The 27,626-nt window shown below is 35.0% G+C and overlaps 1 pseudogene; it reads left to right on the top strand.

The window, feature by feature from the left end:
* The first annotated feature begins 269 nt into the window (after positions 1–269).
* Positions 270–24,552, top strand: LOC115425105 (TM2 domain-containing protein 2-like; annotated as a pseudogene).
* The last annotated feature ends 3,074 nt before the right edge of the window (positions 24,553–27,626 follow it).

Here is a 27,626-nt window from a genome sequence, read left to right as displayed (position 1 = left end):
CTAATAGGAAGATTTTAGAATTTGGGTGTGTTTTAGTATATTTGTTTTTATGTATATGAAATTTTCCAAATAATATGAATAAATTTACAATAAATTCTAAATTGTTAGTATCATGTTTAAAATAAGTAATTAAATTTTGGGATGTTATATTTATTTTATTGTTACATTTAGATATGATATAATTTTCAATTTTGGACCAAAAATTAGAAGAATGTTAAAAAGCTTCCGGGATTCCCGCTTAAGACGCTTGCTAGTGACGTCATAATAACGCGCCGGTGAAGACCCAAATAAACCTCTGTATGTGGCTCCATGTCACCATGAATAGCTTTAATTCGGATTAATGTGGTGTTCTGATGGTGACAATGATTTCTGTGAACTATATTCTGCTGGGCGGACAGTTTCTTTTGCTGCTAACTGTGATACTTTTACAATGTTTGGGGGGAATTTACTCCCAAAACTCGTCGACAGCTGAGACTCCTGTTTCCTCAACCGGACAGGCAGCTACCATCCTACCGTTCAGCGACCAGCCGCCCGACACCGGAAAATATGACATACCGATGGAAAATCCGAATATAACGGACTATATGAGTACAGACCTCTTCGCCGGTCGTCCTCTGCAGCTATCGTGTAACACATGACCAGAGCTGCTATGGATGCTATTGCTAGCATGTTAGCATTAGCCAACGAGCAGCTGCGGATATGACTGACATTTTACTGTTTGATTGATAGATTGATGTATTTATTTCGAACATGAATGTCAAACAAGAAAATAAATAAACAAAACACTTAAACATAAGACATATAATACATATTCGAAAAGGAGTGAGAAGAAGTACAACTTATAACTCCCACCTCTTCTCCTTATATAATTAATAACAATAATAACCTTCCTAGTCTAATCATATCTATACACTATGTCATAATATGACTGATACTTACTAGTAAATAATTAGGTTTCTGGCTTTATATTATGAACAAATATAATTGATTTACTTAAACACATAATACAATAATACATTTCATACACAGATTTATACACCACATATACACCTACATATATACACACACACATACACCCTATACATACAGGGTGGGGAAGCAAAATTTACAATGAACATTTAATTGTTTTTTCTCAGCAGGCACTACGTCAATTGTTTTGAAACCAAACATATATTGATGTCATAATCATACCTAACACTATTATCCATACCTTTTCAGAAACTTTTGCCCATATGAGTAATCAGGAAAGCAAATGTCAAAGAGTGTGATTTGCTGAATGCACTCGTCACACCAAAGGAGATTTCAAAAATAGTTGGAGTGTCCATAAAGACTGTTTATAATGGAAAGAAGAGAATGACTATGAGCAAAACTATTACGAGAAAGTCTGGAAGATACTTTAAAGAAGAATGGGAGAAGTTGTCGCCTGAATATTTGAGGAACACTTGCGCAAGTTTCAGGAAGCGTGTGAAGGCAGTTTTGAGAAAGAAGGAGGACACATAGAATAAAACTTTTTCTAATATGTCAATTTTCTTGTGGCAAATAAATTCTCAGGACTTTCAGTAAACTAATTGGTCATACACTGTCTTTCAATCCCAGCCTCAAAATATTGTAAATTTTGCTTCCCCACCCTGGACATACACACACACTTACCACATACTTGTACATCTTTATATCATCCAGTGATCCCAAGCCCTCCCTCATCCCTGTACCTCTGAAAAACCATGTCTTTGTACCTCTTTTTAAATTCTTTCATGCTTGGACATTGCTTTAACTCTATATTAAATCTGTTCCACAGTCTCACCCCGCTGACAGAAACACAAAAACCCTTCCTAGTCGTGCATATTAACCCTTTCATGCATAGTGGTCACTACAGTGGAGAGCTGTTCAAAGGGGTTCTCTATATATTTATGGATTTCGTTGTTTTTGTTCCATATCAGCTGACACATTGGATGCTCATGTATCATCCCATACACTTTAATTCAGACCATTACTGTAAATTTACTGTTCCAGATAAACCTGATCTGCAGTACAACATGTCTGATTGTAAAAAAAAAAAAAAAAATCTAATTGTTATTAAACTGTAATTAACAGTTTGTTTGGTTTTTTAACAAAAGTTTGTTTTTTTTGCATTTCATCTAATTTTTTGCATTTTATCTGTTGAAATGTGAGAGAACATCAAATTAGCAGCATTAAAAATGTTTTTTTTCTCTTAGTTTTCACACAGTATATCAGTAGATACATGTTTCTTTGCTTCTAAAATTAAATGCATGATTTTAACTCCATGTAAAATCAGTTCATAAAAAAAAAAAAAAAAAAAAATCAGTCACATTAGGTTTGTTTTTTTCATGCCTAAAGAGGAATAAAAACACATAGGGAAAAAAATCTTGATTAAGGTTTTCATAATTCATGCATGAAAGGGTTAAGGGAATTTTAAAGTTAATTTTCCCCCTTAAATCATAACCCCCCTCATGAATACTGAATAATTTCTGTATATTTGTTGGTAAAAGATTATTTTTAGCTTTGCACATTATTTGAGCTGTTTGATAGTCCACAATGTCTCTGTACTTGAATAATTTTGACTGTAAGAATAATGAGTTTGTGTGTTCCTGGTAGCCAACATTATGAATGATCTGTATTGCTCTTTTTGAATAATAGTTAGTGGCTGTAATGAGTCATCGATTATCCATCAGGTCATTCAATGCAGCCATTAGTTTTAAATTTTACCTGTTAAATATAAATGGGCTCTTTATGTTAAAATATGGGATACAGAATTTACGTCTCCTGTACAAATATGTAATGAAAAAACAAAACAAGCTGTTAAAATCATACTGTATGTGATCAAAATAATGCATATAATTATGAATTATCAATGAAGTGATTTATTTTTTTGTTTATTTTGAGCATATGAAAGGATGAATACAGATTAGAAGCAAAAAGAAGAGAAGAAAAAAAAAGAACAATGAATGTACAAAATTTACCAGTGAAAATACAGAGAAAATAGTAATACTGGTTGTACATGTACATTTACATAAACCCTGCATACATGGGACGTATGCATATAATAATATCATTGAACGAATACAGTGTATAGTTATTGTACAGATGTATATCAGATTTGTTTTGTGTATTATGTGGCTGAAAAGGAGTGGGAAAAGTGGAATTGTTCTAAATACATTCTTGTCTTATAAATGACATGCTTTTGTAATTATTTTGTGGAAGTAAAAGAACATGTTTATGAAGTAGATGGATATGTACTTATTCATGTTTTTCATTTTGCTAATTATTTTTTGAACATTTGTTCATATTATGACTATTTGTATCCTTTTGTTTTCATTGCTTATTTTGTTAATTTGATTTAATGTTGTGAAAGCCAGCTAATGAGTTTTTATGAATTTCTTACTCTTTATTTTAAGAAGCAAGGGGAGAAAATGCTAAAATATGGTATAAAAATATGTTTGTTGAATCATCTTAAATCAGAAAATTTTTCTTCCATTTTCCTCTTATGTAACAGCAAACTGATTGTCTTTGAATTGTGGACTAAATGGAACATCTTAGGACATCATCTTAAGTGTTTTATTCAACAATTTTGACTTTTTTTGTTTGTTTTTAATGTTCTCACCTGATCGATAACTCATTACATAACACAGATTAACTCATATTTCACTGTCTTCTATTTTGCTATTGGCAAATTATTATGATGATCAAGTTCTACTTTGGTGATATTTTTAAAAATTAATATATTGTAAGGCCATAACTTGGCTACTACCGGATATACATTATCAAAATATTCACGTGATGAGAAATGTTTAGATTTTTCAAGGAAGTTTGAGGTTTTGTTTTCTCTCTGTGTGCCAGAGGTGATGCAGTTTACTCCAGTGTGTCATTTCTGTCATCGGTCATAACTCCTGTTCAACAGCAGAATCACTGAACGACTTAATTTCGTCCCTGTGTTTCTTTATCCATTATTATGTGCAATGCAGACCGGAGGAGTTCATCTACTGTCAAGACCCTGTAGATCATGCAGGCAACTACACCGCCTTACTGGAGATGGGCCATGGTTGTGTTGGGGTAAGTAGGTTTGGTTTTTTCTATGTCCTTATTTCATATCATCCATGGTTCTTATCATCATGAAGAACTTAATAGGTCATAGAATTTTAAATTTTATTTCCCAGGCTTCAAAAACTCATTAAATTAAGTAAATTGCTTAAAAGTCATGGATGAGTAGGGATTCCCTACTCATCCATGACTACTACGGAAAAAACTGTTTTAGTGAAATTTGCCATTTTTGATCAAAAAGGTTAGGTTTCCTTGCTATTGCAATACAACAAACTAATGTGGAGCTAATATTCTAAAACTTTTATGGGGAGTGTGCAGTTGTATTATGTTTGCCTGAATTTTTCTTATTAGTAATTAGTAGTTTAGTAGATTCCGTATTAGTAGTATTAATATGAATTTTCTATTATTAGTAATTCAGACAATGAGAGCAGGTTTGTCAGATTTGGATCCTTTAGCAAGTGTTAAAAATAGAGCAGGAGAGTCGGGGTTTTCCTTTGGTTGTGGAAACCTGGGTGCAAGGATGGCTATTTGTTTCCATTATTTACTCAAAACTGAGCATTTTTGGATCATTTTAGATCATATTATTATAATCCTCAGAAAAGCTTACTAGCTTGATAGTTTATGTGAGTATATGAAGCCAATATCAAGACAACGGGCAATTAGAGACTGACAAAAGTTATTTAGTTTTTATATAATGGTCATGCACTTAATAGTTGCAAAAAGTCATGGAACCCTGAACATCTCTTTATTTACTGTGTTTTTGTTCTTTATGGGGTGCCAAACTCAGAAAGAAGTGAATCACACACAGGTTATCTGCACTGCACTGGATGACATCGAGTGTGCTGGACATCGAGAATTCCTCAGAGGAAGTGTCCCCTGCATCAAGTAAGACTTATCTTTACTATGTTTAATTACCCGTGGTTCCCCATGGGTTGTACGTGTGGAAGTGTTTATGCTGGGGAGAGCTGACTTCTGGGAAAAGATGTTAGTCCATATATTATAAGTACTGACATAAAAATTGTGTGGTAAATCATTCTAAAATTTAAATGACAATTACTGTATATATAATACCAATATCTAGGGACTAAAGTTGGTGAATGCGTCGTTCGTGTTTTTAACTTCATTTCCCATCATGCAGCATGGTACTGCACTTCCTGTCAACCATCATGGCCATAGCAACGTGTTTGTAAGATTTGTTTGTATTGTATTCCAGAATTACTAATATCTCCCAAAATACTGGTCCTATCAACTTGCCGTTTTTGCTAGTCTCTTCCTTGACCAAAAACACATAAGCATACCAAACTGCAGTTAACCAATATCTAGGGACTGAAGTTAGTAAATGGGTTGTTCCTGTTTTTAACTTCATTTCCCATCATGCAGCATGGTACTGCGCCTCCTGTAAACTGTCATGTTTACCCCCTTGCAAGTACTTAAGCAAAGTGAATTAAATCAATCCCTCCTGTCTTTAAAAAAGGGAATTTAAAGAAAAAAGATATTTCATGTGGAGATGGGACTATTCCTCAACGGTAGGTACCAAATTGTCCAGTTAAAAAATCTCAATTTCTCAGAACCGCAGATGCTCTGAGACTTTCCAGTATTATGGTATAGATTCGTCTGCACTAGTATGAGTATTTTTCTTAATGTGTATTTTCTTCCCCTGTTCATTAAAAAAATTTGTCAACACAAGATTCGTTTTACAAGATATATCTGTCCACACAGCAATGCACAAAATGACTCCAGACTGGTCCAAATGCTCAGACAAACCATAGTTGTTGTCCAACCTGTGGACACCAAGGTTCTAATAGTTTTGGATTTTTAATTATAGTTTAGTTTTATTTAGATTTGACTTTTTTTTCTCTAATTCAGTTAGTTTTAATTTGTTTTTAGAGCAGGTTTGCTAATTTTTATTAGTTTTCATTATTTTCTAAATGCTTAGTTTTAGTTTAGTTTTAGTATTAATTTTAGTTTTGTCGTATCTTTTCTCTTCTTCGTCGTATTCAGATAAATCCCAGACAGGACTTTGCTGCTTTCTCCCAAGTTTAGTCTCCATGTTTCCAGGTAGAGTGGGGACCAGAAGACGACTCTAAACCACAAGTGACCGACCGTCAACTACTGCATGGTGACAGCAGATAAATTGCTAGAGCGAAATAAGTCGCTTTCGTATGAATCTGACATTGACAAAGACGAAACGAAGGGAATTTTATCCATAATTTTTATACGTTTTAGTTAGTTTTGTAAGAACACAATACAGTTTCAGTTAGTTTTCGTTTTTTCTTCTAATTATAGTTTTATTTATTTCAGTGAATGAAAATGTTTTTTCAATTCTAGTTTTCGTCATTTCGTTAGTTTTCGTTAACGATAATAACCTTGGTGGACACTGTGGATAATACTGGACGAAGTAGATGCAGAGCCTTTAATCTGTTATGAAGGTGAAGCAACAACAGCGAGTTCATTTCTAAACTTGTGTGGATGGTGTGGTGTCCTTAACACCGGTTCGATCCGTCTCCATGCTGACCTCTATTTACTGCAGGTCATACACTCATTTATACACCTGGATTTGATGTTTCAGGCGCAGCTTCATTACACAAAGCAATAATATACATGAGCAAAATGGAACGTGATGCCATCATTTCCCAATATCTCCACTGGCCTTGTCCATATGGTGCATAAATTGCTGTTCACATGTGGACCGGAGACTCAAATGTTCACCGGCACCATCGTTTTCCAATCGCTTAGTTTTCACATGGATACTTATAGTTTTTAAAAATCTAGCACTTATGAAAATGTCAGATTTATGGCCTCAAATGTTGTTTATGTGTGGACGAGAGGCTAGAGGGTAAGAAAATACTCACAAAATATCCACATTAGTGTTAATGAGGCATTAACTTCTGTTTATGAGTTCAGTTATGACAAAACCAAAGGTGGAAAAAGTATGTCTCAATTATTTTCTCTTCCGTCATTCCAAACATGTTCGCACAAGGGTGAAAAATGCGTTTCCTGCGTCTTGTTTCATTGTTTCGGTATCTCCTTCTTGTGACAATAAATGCAGCCACGAGTGCGCAATTACGCATCCAAACTGTTTGCACCTCCTTTTGAGACATGTTAAATATAGACGCAGTTTCTATCAGCAAAATTGCTTTCGGGTTTGATAAATCACTTTGTGTGTGCAAAATTAATATATTTACATTTTCTCCTCCCAGCACACACACAATTGCTTGTAAACGTTCCATATTGCATATTCATTGTGTCAAACATACTAAATGGACGCAGACACACTATCTTGCACCTTTGAAAGACGCAACCCTTAGTGCACACTGTTAGTAAATCAGTTTGTACATTTTTGCGTGTGCAATGAGTTTGTACACCTTTTTATACACATAAACATTTAGTACAGGGGTGTCAAACTCATTTTAGTTCAGGGGCCAGATTCAGCCAAATGTTATCTGAAATGGGCTGAACCACAAAATATTAACATAATAATATATAAATAATGTCAACTCCAAACTTTTCTCTATGTGTTAGAGCAAAAAAAGTTAATTTACATTATGAACAGGTTACATCTACAAACTATGCTTTCAAAAGATGTGAATAACATGAACAAACTGAAAAAATAAGTGTAATTTTAACAATATTCTGCTTCAGTTTATCATTTACACACTTATAACTTACAGATCACAGTGGATCTACAGTCTAAATGCATCTAAAATTGTACTTACTTCTCTTAAGACATTTCAGGTTATTCACATTTTTTGCAAAATTATACTTTTTTTTTAGTGTAAATACATAAAAATATTTCCATTTACAAAGAGAAACATTTGAAGTTGACATTATTTATATGTTTATGATAGTATTTTACTGGCCCTGCCCACCGGAGATTGACTTATTCTGATGTGGAACCCATACGAAAAGGATTAATATTTTAGTGTAATTTTTGCATGTCACAAATTCCCCAAGGGCCGGATTGGACCCTTTGGCGGGCCGGATTTGGCTTCCAGGCCGCATGTTTTTTACACCTGTGATTAGTAGATCATAGTAAAAGTAAGTTCTAAAACCATACATAAAACACTAAACTTAGAATGTACATAAACCACCATCAGTAATTTAAAAGGTAATAAAAGTAGAACAATGTTTCTTAAAAGTATCTCAAAGTAGAACCTGATTCAGTCAATTAGAAAAACATCTACATCCACATTTATCCTTTTTCCATTAATTTAAAATGACTTTGAATGTATTTACAGAGACCAGTTCCTTCAGTTTTTCTCCTTCTGCAGGTTGTTCCAGGCAGTGGGAGTAGAACATTTCAAAGCTGTCTTTCCCAGTTCTGTTCTGACTTTTTGAACATGTAGAGATAACAGATCCTGGGATTGGAGACTGTAGATATTAACATTCTTCTCCACCTCCTTTGTCAGGTTTAGATTGTTTCATTGGCACAACATTGTCAGAATGAAACTACACTGGAGTCTCAGGAGAGGTTAATCCATGTCTGTACAGTATGTAAAAATATAATTATTTTAGACAGATTTTATGATTTTGCACTATATCTTCAGTGAAAAAAAATCGAAAGTTAATTATGATGTGATTTCACTGTGGTCTGCATCTAACAAACATATATAATCACGTATCTTTTATTGATAATGAGCTGTGATGTGTTTCTTTCTTCGCTAAAATATGCAGCTCCCTCAGTTTAGTTAATTCACTCCTTTTGTTGTGATCGAGATAAATTTTAATTAACTGCTCAGTGTTATTAGTGGCTTCATTAGAATTTGACCATATAGTGGATAACTCCTTATCCGGAGCCTAATATCCCCTGTTAAGTGTTTCCTCTCAGTCAGCCTTGCCGTGGGCAGATGATGAGTTAACAGGGGCCGGAGGGGAACCACATGGTGGTGCTAGAGGAAAAGGTCGCGGACTAGCTACGATCAATGGGGGCTGCTGCTTCACACCCTGAGTCGGTACGAAGAACAGGCCAGGAGGTCCGCTCATTAGAAAACGCAAAGCTGGAAACGATGTCAGCGCGGTAGGAAAGGTCACACAGTCACTCGGATCAATAGGTGTCTTTTTGTCTGGTTGCACCGAGGAGCATGACGAGCCTCGGTCCGGTCCGGCAATTAGTTTTCAGAGATAAGCTGGTGTCAGGAAACAGACGGACAGAGCGTTGCATAAGCTCTGCTCCTCCGCGGTGAAGCTAATAAACTTTGTTCTTGGAGTTGTGGGCTTAGTAAACCTGGCCAGATAGATGTTGAAGTTTGAAAGTTTGTTGAAGACACGTCGAATAGTTTTTATACACCAGTGGTTCTCAAATTTTTTACAGTGGAGTACCCCCTGAAATATACTTTTTTAGCTAAGTACCCCCAACTCTCACTTCAGCTTTGTAAACAAACAACATACAGGGTGGGGAAGCAAAATTTACAATGAACATTTAGTTGTTTTTTCTCAGCAGGCACTACATCAATTGTTTTGAAACCAAACATATATTGATGTCATAATCATACCTAACACTATTATCCATACCTTTTCACAAACTTTTGCCCATATGAGTAATCAGGAAAGCAAACGTCAAAGAGTGTGTGATTTGCTGAATGCACTCGTCACACCAAAGGAGATTTTGCGATAAATCTGTCATTTCTGCGGTTCAGAACAGCATTGACAGTGAAGATCTTTTCATCTGAAAAGATCGTTACAATGGAGGACTTTTTCTTGAACCATGTAATAATTTTCTTGCACCTTTCCAATCTCTTTTCCTTCATAGCTGTTGTCAACAAGTTTTTTGGTGTTCTTGTGTAAGATTTTAACTTCAAATCATATTTTACTGCATTTCTAACGCTCTTGTTGTCTACCTCAAGCTCAATTGCCATTTTTCTCATGGATTTGGTTGGATCCTTTAGGATTTTGGATTTGAGAGCTTTAATAAAAGCTTTGGTACGTTTTTTGTTTCTTCCTCCACCTCCAGACTTTCTCGTAATAGTTTTGCTCATAGTCATCCTCTTCTTTACATTATAAACAGTCTTTATGGACACTCCAACTATTTTTGAAATCTCCTTTGGTGTGACGAGTGCATTCAGCAAATCACACACTCTTTGACGTTTGCTTTCCTGATTACTCATATGGGCAAAAGTTTCTGAAAAGGTATGGATAATAGTGTTAGGTATGATTATGACATCAATATATGTTTGGTTTCAAAACAATTGACGTAGTGCCTGCTGAGAAAAAACAACTAAATGTTCATTGTAAATTTTGCTTCCCCACCCTGTACATTTGACTGTAATACAGTGTTTTTCAACCTTGGGGTCGGGACCCCACATGGGTCACCTGGAATTCAAATGGGGTCGCCTGAAATTTCTAGTAATTGAGAAAACTGGAGTAAAAGCCTATGTAAAGAGATGCTTTTAGGTGAAATATTTGAGTATATATTTTTAATTTATTATAATTTTGATTTTATATACTTAATATTTGGAACCAATATTCACTTTTAAAGTCTTTGAAAAGGTTCATTAAGCATCTTTGTGTCATTTATGCAATAAATTATATACATTTTTCAAACCAGATTTTATATTTTTTGTGTGTTTTTTTGTCCTTTTATGTTTTTATAGTAGGTTAAAGTGAAAAAATAATAGGCAGATTATATAGATGTTGTGCTGAAAAAGAAGATACTAAACATGGGTATAGTAAACATTTATTTATATAGTATATAAAGACAAAATCAAAACAACTCAAAAACAGCCAAAATAGGCTCAGACCCCTACCGGTTCAGATGCTGCAGCTCTTTCATAATTCAGCTGGACTGACTGTACATATCCTGACCAAGGAAAATAAAATTAATTTCAGCAAAAAAATATCTCTGTTTTGAAAGTCTGGGGTTGCCAGAAATGTGTGATGCTAAAATGGGGTCACAAGCCAAAAAAAGGTGGGAACCACTGCTGTAATAAATATGTACTAATAAATATGTAATAAATAATATGTAAAAAATAACACATTTTTTAAATTAAATTTTGTGTGCAAAATATAAACTAAAAAGTGCCCTCTTTCATTGATAAGAAAAACAAATAAATTGCTCATTAAGAAATAAATTGGTAATAAGCCTTTCATCAAGAAAAAAATAATAGTTTAGCCACTTAAATAAATTCATCTTGAATAATATAAAATAGAATTTTTCTTAAAATGTTACCAAAGCTTAAACAAGATGATTGACAATAAAACTATTATATGAATGTATTTATTGTTTAATTAATTCTCATCATTTATTTTGTATTCAGTACATGATGACTTATTTAATGTATTTTTAAAAAAAATTTCAACTACCCCCTGGGCTTCTTCCAAATACCCCTGGGGGTATGCGTACCCCACTTTGGGAACTCCTAGACTAGAACATACAATATGGACTGGGTTGTTACTACTTGTCTTTCTACACATAAAAAAAGTTGGTTTCCTCGTGAAAACAGTAACCAGTAATGATACCATATTTTCATTGTAGTGTTAAACATTTTAACCCCTGACGTGTCTGTGATGAGCATTCTGAATGTATGATTTATTTTAAATATTCATAAGAATTCAATCAACAAGTAACATTTCAAAACATGCTGATGGCATAGACCTTGCTCTTTCCATAGACATCTGAGCATGCTCAGTGCACCCCCCACCACCTGTGGAATAGGGGGTAAAACACAGAGCAGTGAGTGACACCGACTCACTATAAATGTAGATGGTTTGGGCTTTTTCTTCTTTTTACGCTGTTTTTCTTGTTTTTTTGTTTTTGTTTTTTGTTTTTTGTTTTTACTGTTGTTTGTAGTGTTGAGGTGATTTTCCATTTTTTTTTTTTTTTTAATGGGTTTTTAGTGAGTTTTGATCATGTAACTGCTTTTTGGAGTTCAACCAGTTGCCAAAAACCAGCTGGACTGATGTAGAAAAAAAAGAGCCTCCCTAAAACAAAAACTATTGGACCCAAATTCAAATCCTTGTTGTCGTTAAGTGTGTTCAAGTTCACAGTTCATGTTCAACATCCTAAATCTCTCACTGATGTACATTCTGAGTGCCTTATTTAGTAAAAACTTGTAAAACTTCAATTCCTCTTTTTCTTTTTCTGTTATTCCACCCTGTTTTGACCCTAAAACGCACAGTAAAGCAAAACCACTGACGAAAAGGAACACAAGAACATTAGTCCATGGGCCAGACGAGATGTCGCTACCACTCCAGGTGGCAAAGGTTGCTGATACTTTTTGAAAAGATGCATGTCTGTAGTCAGCATTTTGATATGATAACCCTTCTGGAGTCACAGCTAAATTAGTGTGATCAGCTGTTAAAATTACCCTCCCCCATTGAAAGAATGAATTTTTGGCACTGATGCATATCTTGGCATTGGCATTTGTTAACAACCCCAGTGAGGATAAAGCAGGTTCAAATAATGAATGAATGAATGAATGTTTAGTATCATTTTAAAGGGGACACTGAGCTTTCATTTAAGCTTTTTTGTAAATACGTTTGACAAGTACAGTGGAGACTGGAGCTCTTCAGACTTTTAATCACACATTTTCCTGCCTATTTCCACTTTAATCATCTTTTTTCTTTTAGTCCTGTGGCCTCAGGAAGCATCAGAGATACAAAATACAAACACTGCAATACTGGCATGACTCTAAGGATTCAGAAAATGTACAATTTACCCATATTATCTCATTCTGAGGGGGTGATTTTCAGCCTTATATCAGGCGGACAGTTATTCTAAGAAGACAGACCAAAGTCAGTAACTCACTTTATGCATTTGTTCAAATCAATTGTAATACAGAATAATCATTTATCTCACAGTGAGGGACTTTATTTTGACTCTCCTGTCTTATGGGTCTGGATTTTTATTTTATTTAGTATTTAAACAATGCATTGTGTAGGACTGAATACCCCCATCCCTGAACACACAAAGTAGTAGAGCCCAACCAATATAGGATTTTGGGGCTGATGCCAATACCAATGTTGGGTGTTAAAAAAAGCCGATATCCGATATATTGGCCAATATATGAAATAAGAGCACTGCTTTGGCGGTGACTGCTGGACAAATGTGGTACAGCATGCACGAATACACAACAGCATAAAAACTACCACATCTAGAACCAGTGGATCCTCTCGGATCAACGCGCTAGTAGGTTAATAAAGATGCCTCCTCACATTGAGCACCTGTTGGATTGATAACTTACCTACTGATTATGTTCGATTTGTCTTCATAAATGTTGTCACTTTTACATCAGAGTTGTTGCAGAATGTTTTGATCGGGTATTCCCTTGTGAATATTCTGCATACGCCCACACCGTTGAAGTCACATTGTGTCATTTTGTTCTGTTCACACACTCTAGAGAGACACAGTTTATTCCCATATGTAGTTAAATGCCTGACTTCTCTGCTTTTTACTTCACCTTCACTTTACATCCAACTGGATATCAGTGCATTTGACGCCTGCTTTAACAACACTGTTTTATTGTTTGCGTACATTTTTATTTACTCTTTTTGCATTTTTACATTTATTGTCAATACAGAAGGGAGGTCTAAAACAACAGTTAAAGAAAAAATGATTACAGCAAGCATCGTCTTTGGTGAACTAGGGAGGTGTCACAATAAAATACGGAGGCTAGAACATATGAGCGCAGAGGGTTTTCCATTGTTTTCCAGACACATGACTAAGATGACAGCGAAGTGTGTTGACCCAAAGCCAGTAGCAGACTTATGGATGTAAACAGCTCATCAGAGACTCAACCAGGGACGAAGAGGTCAGTCTGCAACATCCATCATGTTGGATAAAGAGGGCAGTGAGGCGGGTAGTCAGCAGGGTAATGATGGGAGATATCTATGTGGGGAAAAAGCGAAAACCGAGCAGTGTCTTCAAATGCTCCATCGAGAATCGGACCAGTAGACGAATGAATGAATGAATGAATGAGTCCCAAAAATTAACCCTTAAAAACCTAGAGCTCTTTTTCTAAATAACCTTTTCTCTACATGTAACATTCCCTTAGGGATTTATCGCCATTTATTATAATATTATCTTAGACCCAATCCCAATTCACCCCTTGGCCCCTACCCCTTACCCCTACCCCCTGGCCCTTGTACTTGGTCTTAGGCACAGGTGTCAAACATGCGGCCCGCCAAAGGGTTCAATCTGGCCCCCGGGATGAATTTGTGAAATGCAAAAATTACACTGAAGATATTAACAATCAAGGATGTTAAAATAATTTTAGGTCATTTCAGTCTAAAGTGGATCAGACCAGTAAAATACTATCATAATAACTTGTAAATAATGAAAACTGTAAATTTGTCTCTTGTGTTAGTGTAAAAACAGTTAAATTACACAAAAATATTTACATTTACAGACTAGCCTTGTTACAAAAAATGTGAGTATCTGAAATGTCTTAAGAGAAGTATGTAGAATTTTAATAATATTCTCCCTGTTATTTAAGGTTTTGTGTATTTACAGATCCACTGTTATCTCTAAGTTGTGATTCACATGTATAAATGACAAACTAAGGCGTAATATTGTTAACATTGCACTTATTTTACTAAAAAATTTTCAGGTTCATATTTGTTTACGTTATGTTTAAGTACAATTCATAGATGTAAACATTTTCATCACGGAATTTACTTTTTTCACTCCAAAGTTCTTATCCTATTATTTATATTATTTTACCGGTCTGGCCCACTTTAGATCATATTAGGCTGGATGTGGCCCCTGAACTAAAATGAGTTTGACACCCCTGGTCTAAGGGGTAGGGGTTGAAACATTCCCCTATGAAATGGGACAACCCTTCGAGACCTGTTCCGTCATCAGCAGTCACAGATGCAGCTATAAACAGATGCGACAACTTTGTTTGCAAAAATTCAATGCTGTCAGCAGCTGTAACCGTCTCTGTTGCATGGGCTTTGTGCATCCGCAGAAATGTGGTTATAGTTATTATGACCAAAATTATCACCGTTATCATTATTATCGTGGTATTGTTGAAATTTTGCTCACAATGTTCAAAATGTACTAATACACACACTGAAATAATTTAACCAAGTTGTATTTTGAAAAAAAACAAACAAATAAAATAATTGGCACAATGTACTTTCTGTTGGCAGAAACATTCAAATATTAACCCTTTGTGGTCTGAGCCTATTTTGTCCATTTTTCAGTCCTTTTGATTTTGCCTTTATAGACAATATAAACAAATGTTTACTATACCCATGTTTGGGATCTGTGTTTTCAGCACAACTTCATTTTTATCATCTGTCTAGTATTTTTTTCACTTTAACCTACTATATAAACATAAAAGGACAAAAAACACACAAAAAATGTAACATCCGATTTTAAAAATGTATATAATTTATTGCATAAATAACATACAGATGCTTAACAAAGCTTTTCAAAGACTTTAAAAGTGAATATTGGTTCCACATATTAGGTATATAAAATTAAAATTGTAATAAATTAAAACTATACTCAAATATTTGACATAAAAGCAGATCTTTACATAAGGTTTTTTTCCCCTAAAAGTGTGGTAATCAAACATGGCTATCATGATAATTAGAATTTAAATGGTAATACTTTCCGTCTGCAATTTTACCGCGGTTTATCATTACCGGTAATCGTTACATCCCTAGTACCTCCCACATTGCAGGTCGTGCAGTGTGACTATTGCGCACACGTACATTGCGATGACGATGCTCAAACAATATAGTGCAGCTCTAATTCAAAGGAGTGTCTGATTCACCAAATCAGGTATTCTTCTATATGTAATTTACTTATGCAGATGTTCATAAAAGCTCAGTAAATTCAAAGATTATTATATGAAAACTGAAGCAAAAGTGATTTGAACATCAAAATCTATCATTTGCTGAACATGTATCAAACATCTGTATTCACTGCCATTTTGTTAAACTGCATGTTTTTTTTACTGGGTCATCAGTGTTGTCTATGTGACGATGTTTCCACATTCAATATGGAGCCTCTTAATGTCCAAATGGGTCATATGTGATGATGCTGAAACGCTGACTTTATCTGAATAATTCCAGTGTATTGATAGGATTAGTGGTTCAAAAGTGATTCATCATTTCATATCAGTAGATGCTTTTAGTCGCCAGTGCCTCTAAGTTTTTAAGGGTTAAAGCTGCTGCACGTGGTATTTTTTGCTATGATAATTACCTTTCAGCATATAAATCTCTGGTGTTTCTTTTTTTGGGCAGGTAGGGGTTAATTATGTGACCGACAGCTGGAATTACAAGTCGCTGTTGATGATGTCTGTGATTTCCTCAGACATGACTCCGCTGCTGTACCCTAGCAGCTTGGAAAAGTGCTTTCTGACTCGCACACTGGTGTGAAACAGCACCAGGTTATCTGTATTTATGTTTAATTTTCAGGTTTGCATTGACAGGAGAGAGCCGTAGAAGGAGGGTGTGTATTTTTTTTCCCTCTGATTTCAGCTCCTGCAGCTTTAATTGTATTGATCTTGTGCACTTTGAAAGCAAAATGAAGAAGCCGGAGCTACGAAGAACCCTGAGCTGTGGTCAAAAATGTATCACAAGCGCATGGGTTGTACATATGACAGACTGGGAGGGAGAAGCAGTAGCACAAAATAAAGATGGTCTTAGAGATTTTCTTTCAGGTTCCACATTTCGACCAGTATGAGCTAAAGTGGATCAGAATCAGTCAAATAAGAACAGAATAAACTAGAAATAATGACAAATACAAATGTTTCTCACACCATTACATTAAAAATACACTAAAGTATACAAAAATATTCAAAAATACACTAAAAATATACTAAACTACACTAAAAATGTGCAAAAATACACTAAAATGTACAAAAAATATGTGAAAATACACTAAAACATACTAAAGTATACAAAAAATATGCAAAAATACACTAAAGTATACAAAAATATGCAAAAATGCACTAAAATGTACAAAAAATATGGAAAAATACACTAAAACATACTAAAGTATACAAGAAATATGCAAAAATACACTAAAGTATACAAAAAGTATGCAAAAATATACTAAAAACATATTAAAGTATACTAAAAATAAGCAAAAATACACTAAAGTATACAAAAAATATGCAAAAATACACTAAAAATATACTAAAGTAAACAACAAATATGCAAAAATACACTAAAAAAAATACTAAAGTAGACAAAAGATGTGCAAAACTACACATAATACATACATATATACATATATATAATACATATCTTTAATGCACATTTGTATGTTTGATGTTTACATGTTAATATTTGAATGTTTATGCAACAGAAAGTACATTGTGCCTGTTATTTTGTTTTTTGTTTTTTTTTTTCAAATTATTTCAGTGAGTGTATAAGTACTTTTTGAACATTTTGACCACATTTCAACAATACGGCGATAATAATAACCATGATAATTTTGGTCACAATAACCGTGATATGAAATTTTTATATCGTTACATCCCTAGTTCAGACTAATATGACAAAGAAATTAGATTTTAGAAACTAGAGAATGATTAATAATTCAGATGATAATTCAGATCAGGAAGGACGTAAGTTGATGGCAAAAATATCCTTTTAATTAGCAAAAATAGTGAGTTTTTTAGGTTTATTGATTGCGAGAAAGTCCTAGATATTAATACCAAAAGCAGTCGGATGATGTTTTGTGTTTTGTAACTCTGAAGTTACACAAATTGACTGTAAAAGTGGAAAACAGAAAAATAGAATATGGTGGATTTGTCATGTCTACTGTAGACATACCATTAAATTTGTACCATAACCCCAAAAATATCACCATAAATTATAAATGAAGTCATAATATGCAGATCGAAGTGTAGCAAACTCAAAGATTCAAAGCATTTTAGTGTGTACAGTAAAGAAACAGGTGAAAATCTTACTTTGACGCCAAGAGAATTAAACCCTATAACACCAAACGTATCATATTTTAAACATTATACATGAATTTTGAAGCCCTCAACATGATCAGTGTTTTGTTTTGTTTTTTTTTTGTTTTTTTAAACCTGATGTATACAATTAGATACATGCAATACACAAATAGTCCACCAGGGGGGAGGAATTCATTCACCAGAGGCCTTTCCTGTGACACTACAAGATTGTCATTAATGAGGAAGGAGGCAGAACTTGGACAATTTTAAAAGGGAATTACCAGTTTATTAGACATGTTTGTGTTATATTATGTTTTTGTTTGTTCAAAAATAATAATATTTGAGCATTGAGAACCGATACATATGATACATAAGTGAAACTCATACATGGTAATTGATATTTGAAAAAAAAAAAAAAAAAATTGGGTTGTTCAGAAGGAACAATAAAGGCTCCAGTTTCAAAGAACTGGAATTTTCTGTCAATGATTTAATGGTTCAGGCTTTACAGCAGGGGTGTCAAACTCATTTTCTTCCAGGGGCCACATTCAGCCCAATTTAATCTGCAGTGGGCCGGACCAGTCAAATAATAGCATGATAGCCAATAAATAATGACGACTCCAAATTGCTTTAGTGCAAAAAATGACATTTGATTATACCAGTATTTACGTTTACAAACTATTCAAACAAAAAGGATGTGAATAACCTGAAAAAAATGAAATTTGTTAAGAAATATAAGTACAATTTTATCAATAACATGCCTCGATTTATCATTTATACATATGCATTACAGATCAGATCTACAGAGGCACAAACATTTAGTAACAGGCAGAATATTGTTAAAATCGCACATAATTTTCTTTAGAAATCTCAGGTTGTTCATATTTGTTCAGGATAGTCACATTTTATTGTTAAAGGATAGTTTGTTAATGTAAGCATTTTCATAATTTAATGTTTTTGCACTAAATCAAAGAGAAAAAAATGGTGTTGTCATTATTTATAGGTTATTATGATATTATTTTTGAGTTTGATGCACTAACTTGCGCGTTGCAAATTCATCCCGCAGGCCGGATTTGAACCTTTGGCAGGCCGGTTTTGGCCCCCGGGTCGCATGTTTGACACCTGTGCTTTACAGAGTCAAGATGTGTAAAAATAGAATAATTGAACTGGAAAATTAAAACAAATAAAACAAAGTGGCATTTAAGAATGACACGCAAAGAGAGTGAGCAGAAAAATATAACCTATAAAAGCTAATTAAATAAATAAATATAAACTACTGGTAAGATAATACTTTATCCCATTTTGGGGAAATTTCACAGTTAACAGCAGCAGCATAAAACACGCAAAGAAAAGACAAGTATAGGAAAACCACAAATGAGTGAAAAATGAAATATCAGAGAAAAGAAAAGATATTTATGTAAATATAGAATTAAATATGATTTACATATTAACATTGTATTTGCACATGTACATGGTGTGTTATGGGGGTAGGGGATTTACTGTGAACTGTTATAGAGTCGGATGACTGTGGGGAGGATTGTTAAGTAAATGTATACAGGGTGGGGAAGCAAAATTTACAATATTTTGAGGCAGGGATTGAAAGACAGTGTATGACCAATTAGTTTTTTGAAAGTCATGAGAATTTATTTGCCACAAGAAAATTGACATAATAGAAAATGTTTTTATTCTATGTGTCCTCCTTCTTTCTCAATAACTGCCTTCACACGCTTCCTGAAACTTGCACAAGTGTTCCTCAAATATTGGGGTGACAACTTCTCCCATTCTTCTTTAATAGTATCTTCCAGACTTTCTCGTAATAGTTTTGCTCATAGTCATTCTCTTCTTTACATTATAAACAGTCTTTATGGACACTCCAACTATTTTTGAAATCTCCTTTGGTGTGACGAGTGCATTCAGCAAATCACACACTCTTTGACATTTGCTTTCCTGATTACTCATATGGGCAAAAGTTTCTGAAAAGGTATGGATAATAGTGTTAGGTATGATTATGACATCAATATACGTTTGGTTTCAAAACAATTGACGTAGTGCCTGCTGAGAAAAAACAACTAAATGTTTATTGTAAATTTTGCTTCCCCACCCTGTATTTACATAAATGTGCAATTTGTGAGTAATTGTGCAAACTGTCAGAGATAAATGATATGGTAAATGTGCAAAACTGTCAGAGATGAACAGTGTGATAAATGATATATGTGCAATTATTGAGTATATGATTGAGAATACAGTACATAATGCAACATGTTCTGTCTCTAGTCATTAAATTCTGTTATATTGGCTTTTCACCACTAGAGGGCAATGTTTACAAACGTGTAAAACCACCTCAACTGGGATTTATTTATTTATTTTATTTATTTATTTATTTTTTTTACATGTTTTCACAGCACACTATGTTCACTCTGTGCATTCATCAGCCCGCAAGGTTAATCTCTATAGTAACTGCATGGAGATCAGAGACGTGCACCAGGGTGGACACAATCAAAGCAGCACCTGCACAAAGGCGGCACTGAAATCCAGGCTTTTTTTTTTTGGGATAAACGCTACCTTTGTGAAGCTTATAATGTTCACTTTCTGCTCATACTGCGGCCACCTATTTTATTTGACAGAGCAGGTGTTGCTTTTATTGAGCTCCCCTTGTAGATCAGACCTGCAGGTGGTTTGCACAAGCTCCTTTAAACCTTGTCGTTCGCTCAATCATCGGCAGTTTCATTTTCCATTTATTCTGGAAAAAAAAATCACCCTTGCCAATCTGTCTTAATGATTTGAACTTCTAATGGCTTTGAAAGCAGAGATTTGATGCCTTTTAAAAAGTGTTGTAGTTTAATGCTTAAGTAGTTTGAGGTTTTGAGAACTTTGCTATTTTAGTTTCTCTTTAGTTTATTTATTTAGATATGATGAGGAAAGACTTGACTTATAGAAGCTGGAACATGTTCGATGGAAGACGAGCTGCAGTAATAACAGATTTACTCCTCAATCATTGAGTTAAACCAACAGCTATTGAATGTATTGGTCAATATCCCCCTGGGGATCAATAATGTTCATCTTTTTCTGTATCTGTATTCTGATAACCGAGTAATTGGTTCGACCAATTTGTCAATAAACTTAATAACACAATATTTGAGGATGTTTTATTTGGGTTCTTTTTTTTTTTGTTTGTTTTTTACATCTTATTGAGAAAAAAAAGCTTGACAATAAATAATCAAAATAATCAAATTGAATCTGGCTGATTTAGCCCAAAATTAAATCTTTTTTTCCTCTCTCTCTTTCCAATGTAGGACTGCAACTAATGATCATTTTAACAATCTATTAATCTGTAGATTATTTTAATAACCAATCGATTCATGGGACAAACACAAAAGACTGAATTCTCAAACAGAATTATAGTTAGCGAGCACTAGCCTGCTACCTAGATTTGTTATGGCTAGAGACTGGGAAGCTATTGTCTTCAACTAGCTCCGGTTATAGGCTAGCAAACTAGCATTGTATGTATTAGTTCCAGTCAACAATAGGTAACATTAGTCTGGTGGCCTGAATAAACAGAGATGGATGAAAAACATTATAATTACAACGATAGTATCTAACTAGCTAGTGGGCTAAAGTAATCATACATGTAGCTATCTTAATGGTGCGGGAAACTTTCGTGACCAATTTTTCATGAAATCTGTCAAACCTCAGTCATAGCCTAAGTATCACGAATCCGTAAGTCTGTCTGTGACTACTCACCTGAATCTCTTGCATTACGGTGAACAGTTTTCTTAGTTCCACCACCATAAACAGTCCATGTGTTTACAAACAGAGCTGGGAGGTAACACGGGCACTCTTCGGAATTTTGTAGGAAGCGAAGGCTTCGCTCAGCCACGACAGCTGCTACAGACACGACGCGGAAACGGCAGGAGCTCCCTTCCCTCTATGCATATGCCTCCAGCCGTTTCCGCGTTTTCAGCCGTTTCCGCATCGTGTTTGTTTCATTCATATATTATTTATATGGCGTCACTGCCGCTGTCGCTGTCAGGTGGCTGCACGAACCTCCGTTTCCCACAATGCACGTTGCAACAAAATTCTGAAGATGTCCAAGTTAACTCCCGGCTCTGTTTGTAAACAAGTGGTTTGTTTATGGTGGATGGCACTAAGAAATTGTTCACCGTGATGCAAGAGATTTCAGGTGAGTAATCACAGACAGACTTACAGATTCGTGATACTGAGGGTTATGACTGAAGTTTTACAGATTTGATGAAAAATTGGTTACGAAAAGTCTCCAGCACCTTTAAGCTAGGTTTACATTATGTTCCTGCTGGCCACGGCAGCCTTGTTTGCCCAAAACGTGCGCTGTGGGATTTTGGCCATTTTTTTCTTCATATTCAAGTTTTGTTACATAAACAGCGTACTACATTTCGGCCTAACGGGGCTGTTGTGGCCTAGCTTTAATAATCTAACCAGGTATTTGAAGCCTCAGCCATGCTGCTCTGCTTTTTCCTCTGTTACACTACACAGCGTGCAGGCATGCCTCAATACTAACGTGCTTAAGACCCAATGTATCGACTGCCAAATTCGTATCCAACTCTTTTAAGAATCAATTTGGATCGATTTAATTGATTTGTTGTTGCAGCACTATTCCAATATTATGGATGATATATTATTTCAATCGGTTAATTCAAACATGAAATGCAGACAAAACATGTCTCAAAAGCACACTTAACCGCATCTGTATGGTATATATGACTGGAGAAACACTTTGACAATTAATACCCTACAAGAAACAAACTCAATTTTGCAATTGAGGCAGTTTTTTAGGCTATGATTTATAGACAACATTAATTAATCAAATTCATTCAGTATTTTGCAGAACACTAAAATGAATATGATTAGTGAGAAATATGCAGTTTGAGAAGTAAAGTGAAAACAAAGCTGATTTTACTTGCTCATATTTTTTTCAGTTTATTTCAGTTAACAAACTTAATTTTTACCTGCCACCTTAGTTCAAAGTCTTCAAATACAGGTTTTTTTTCTTCTCATACCATCAGTTATCACAATGGGTGTTTTTTTTGTACTTGTATTTTTTTATTGTTTGTTATGAGTACATTCATACAGGATGCAGATATGAAGCAACAACTTCTTGTTAAGTTTTTGGTTGTTTGTTTTGGAATGACTTCCATTTTTCACACCAGAATTGTGAATTGAAGGACAACATGTGGAGCACCATTACCATAGAAGAAACAAAGAAGAAAGGTGTGGGACTAAATAAGTGTTTACTTCATCCCACTCCTTCTCAAATATAGTGACACTGTATTTGCAGTGTATTAGGCAGAAATTGGAGGGACAAGGTGTGAAAAAAAACAACAGGGTGTGGAATATTCCAGTGGGTGTAAAAGCGATGCGTGTTGTGGAATGTATTGTCAGATCCTGTTCATTACACAAACATTTTAACAGCTTAGGGACAAAAATTGTTTAGAAATAAGTAATTAAATATGAAAATAATAAATTAATAGGGGAAAATAATACAATTCTTGTCACCTTTCAGTAGCTGGGTTTCCATTACCCTCAGAAATGCGCAAAATGTAAATTATGCAATAGAAAACTGGTAATGGAAACATTGTCACAAAAACTGTCAAGAAGACAAAAAGTCTAGTGGCGTGAGGTCTGGTGAATGCGGAGGGTCTTCAACGAAACCCCGCCATCCAATCCACCTGTTTGTCCAGTTCCCCAGACCTCACACCACTAGACTTTTTTTATGTGGATACCTAAAAGACAAAGTCTACGCTATGAGACCTGCAACAGTTGCTGAATTGAGAGCAGCCATTGAACATGAATGTACACAAATATAAAATGAATGGTTTGGTGATGTGTGTGATTCCATTGCTTGGCGTTGTCAGCAGTGTCTGGACCAGAACAGACGTCAGTTTGAGAACAGGCGGTGACAAAACAATAAAAGGATGTTTGTAAATTTTATTACATTTTGAAAGCTAAATTAATTTTAATAAACACCTACTTCACAGTTATTTAAAGTGTGTATACATTTTTTGGGACACCCTGTATATACAGTAGAGGTAATTGATATGCTGACATCAGCACATGCATAGACATGATGACATCAGCTGGATCGATGCCAAAATAAGTAACAATACATTTGAGGGTTGGGGTTTGTTGTGCCTGGCACCACTTGTTTTTTAGTTTTTTTTTATTAACATAAATACACCTTGTTGATAGGTTAACAGCTTTTTCTTCTGCTGCTATGTTCAGGTACACTGGACATTACTTCATCACCACTCTGCTGTACTCCTTCTTCCTGGGCTGTTTCGGCGTGGACCGCTTCTGCCTGGGCCATACCGGCACCGCCGTCGGGAAGCTGCTCACCCTGGGAGGCCTGGGAATCTGGTGGTTCGTGGACTTGATCCTGCTCATCACGGGGGGCCTGATGCCCAGCGATTACAGCAACTGGTGCACCTACTACTGAGACTAGACTGCCAAGTCTGACTGAGGACTCGGCCACTTGTCAGTCAGATCTTATCAGCTGAAAAGCGAGAGCTCCAGAGGAGTGGCCTCAGCCTGTCACGGTTATGAATCTGTGGGATTTATAGCGCTGCTTTCCAAAGTGGAGTCAGGGGAGCTCCTGGAGGCCCCCGTGGGGGAGAAACGAGGAATAATTTAGTTTCATTCTAATGCGATTCACCTGGAATTAGAAAGTTTGAGAATGCATAAAAATGTCAGTGAGGACCTCTTCTACTGTTTCACACTAAACCGTTAACTGACATTTAAACACAGTCATAAGGTGGTTTGTTTTCCATGATGTGCTCGTGCGTTATCAGCTTTTCATGTGGAGAAAATAAATTCAAGTCACTGCAGGCCACGCAGCTTAATAGGAATATGTTTACTTAATGTTTGTCAGTCTGCAGAAGTCAACTCCAGGTGTGTTTGTGCCATAATCCTCAGAATTTAGTCGATTTTCTGTTAATAACACTGACAAAATTATACAAATCAATTCATTTCTTCTGCCCTGTGAGGTCCAGCTGTTGACTGTAAACACTCAGATTCAGTCTTTTCTTTTCTTTTCAGCTGTATGACTTATTGCAGGGGTGTCAACATGTGGCCCGGGGCCAAAGCTGGCCCTCCAAAAGGTCCACTCTGGCCCATGGTTTGATTTTTTTTTAAATGCAAAAAATGACGCTGAGGATATTAACAGTCAAGGATGTCAAAATCATTTTAGCTCAGGTTCTACATACGGACCAATATGATGTCAAGTGGATCAGACCAAAAATAATAGCATAATAACCAATAAATAATGCCAACTCCACATTTTTGTTTTTGTTGTAGTGTGAAAAAAGTAAAATTGCATGAAGAAAATGTTTACAATTACAAACTGTCTTCACAAAAATATGAAAATCTAAACAACCATAAACACCTAAAAATAAGTGGAATTTTAACAATATTCTGCCTGTCACTTGCATTTTTTGAGGATTTGTAGCTCTACTCTGATCTGTCAGTTGTAATGCACATGTGTAAATGAGAACCTAAGGTGTAATATTGGTAAAACTGCGCTTTACTTTTTTGAGAGAAAAATTTGGAGTTTTTATTTATAGATTATAAAGCTGTTATTTGACTGGACCAACCCACTTGAGATCACATGTAGCTGTATGTGCCCCCCCTCAACTAAAATAAGTTTGACACCCCTGCCTTAATGTTATCAGATGTTAGTCTTTTTGTTTTGCTGGTAACGCAGGATGACATCATAAAAAAAACTGACCAATCAGCGGTTATATTTCGGTTCTTTATGCTCCTTTCACTTGGTGTTATTTGGTTGATGTCCGTGAATGTTACAGTGTTTACATGCACAGAAAAAAATCTACTAAAATTCCAAATATGACAACAAGATTTCCCAGTTGAGGTTTTTTTACATTATTTTCTGATGCATGTACATAAACCAACAAGCAAATGTTTTTTCAGGCCGTAGGTGAAAGACATAGCCCATATTTGTAGACGGAGGAGAAAATACACAGAGTTGAAAATATTGTGGTTATCAGCAATAGTAGGACTGCACGATACTGGAAAAAACTGCCATTGCGATTTTTTTTTTCTAACCCTGCGATATCTATTGCAATATGAAAAAAATACTCTGGAGAATCTGTGTATCCTTCGTTCATTTGTTTTTCAGTTTAAAACCAAAAATCAAAAAAAAAAAAAAGTCGTTTTTTTTTTTTTTTTCATTTTCAAAACCAGAATGAAAAACTGATAACGGTTTGTTTTTCCATTTCCTGATTTTGTGCTCAAATGAAAAATGGAAAAAACGGATAATGACTGTTTCATCTGATTTTGCTATTTTCAATATAGTTCAGTTGTCTGACCCGGAAGTAGTCGTTCCTAGGGAAAAAATAAACAAATGAAATCATGGCCGGACTGGAGGAATATTTTGCTATAATTAAGCAGCTGTTTGATACATACGGAAGCGTATTGCATTCACACAAAAAATTAATTCGGCTCTGTTTTTCTGAATTAATTCAGAAAAACGGAGTTGAATGTAAATTTTTTTAGAAAAAAGTATCTCTTTAATAAGGAAAATTCCATTTGTTTATTTTTTCCTTAGTAATGACTACTTCCGGGTCAGACAAATTAACTATATTGAAAATAGCAAAATCGGATTTGTTTTTTTCCATTTTTCATTTGAGCACAAAATCAGGAAATGGAAAAAACAAACCGTTATCCGTTCTTCATTGTGGTTTTTGAAAATGAAAAACAAAAAAACGAGTGTTTTTTTTTGTTTTTTGATTTTTGGTTTTAAATTGAAAAATGAATGATACACGGATTCTGGAGGATATAACAGCTGTGTGGTGTCGATGTAAATGGTCAAACAAATTAGTTACTGTCGACACAGAACACGGGTTTCAGTATCATCCTTCTTGTAGCTGAAATAATTCCAGATAACTGACGTTGCTTTTTTTTTTGGCACCAAGTCTTAGTTTTCTGTAACTTTCTCTTGTTCGTTGCTCATTTTCCAGCGTTGTTACCAGTGACTCCCTCCATGTGCAGGGGGTGTGGTCTGCTTTTGCAAACTCATTAAGAATGATTGTGATTGGTGGATTGCTGTGTGCAGTGTGCGTCAGGTACCCAGGTTGAAATTAGATGAGAACATTTTGAGTTCATTTGCCTCCTGCACTGCAGGACCTGCGATGGGACTACTGCGTACACGTACATTGTGATGACGATGCTCAAACGAAATATTGTGCAGCTGTAAGCAGCAGGGATGGACAGATTAATCAGCCAAAACTATTATTTATCTGTATTCGCAGAATTTGGCTCCAATAGCTGCTATTAGGCTTTTCAAGTGGAAAGAAAGTAAGAAAGAAAGTAAGAAAGAAAGTAAGAAAGAAAGAAAGAAAGAAAGAACATTCTTGTGGTTCAAACACGTTCTATACCTGAAATCACCTGGTATTACAACAATGTTGTCACTAAAATGAAGTTACAATTAAATTGACACTTTGGCGATATTGTCATCGAACTGGCACTGTTATCTAGGTCTGAAAAAGAAAGAAAGAAAGAACACTTTTTTTTTTTTTTTTTGCGATTAACAGATTTATTTATTAGCTCATTAATTTCAATATCTGTTGCTTTCATCTAGTTTACAGGTGTCAAACATGCGGCCCAGGGGCCAAAACCGGCCCACCGAAGAGTCCAATCACGCCCCTGAAATGAATTTGTGAAAAGCAAAAA

This window comes from Sphaeramia orbicularis, chromosome 9, assembly GCF_902148855.1.
Source record: "Sphaeramia orbicularis chromosome 9, fSphaOr1.1, whole genome shotgun sequence".
In the NCBI taxonomy this organism is placed as follows: Eukaryota; Metazoa; Chordata; class Actinopteri; order Kurtiformes; family Apogonidae; genus Sphaeramia; species Sphaeramia orbicularis.
The sequence above is the reverse complement of the archived record's forward strand: the minus strand, read 5'-3'. Positions and strand labels throughout refer to the sequence as shown.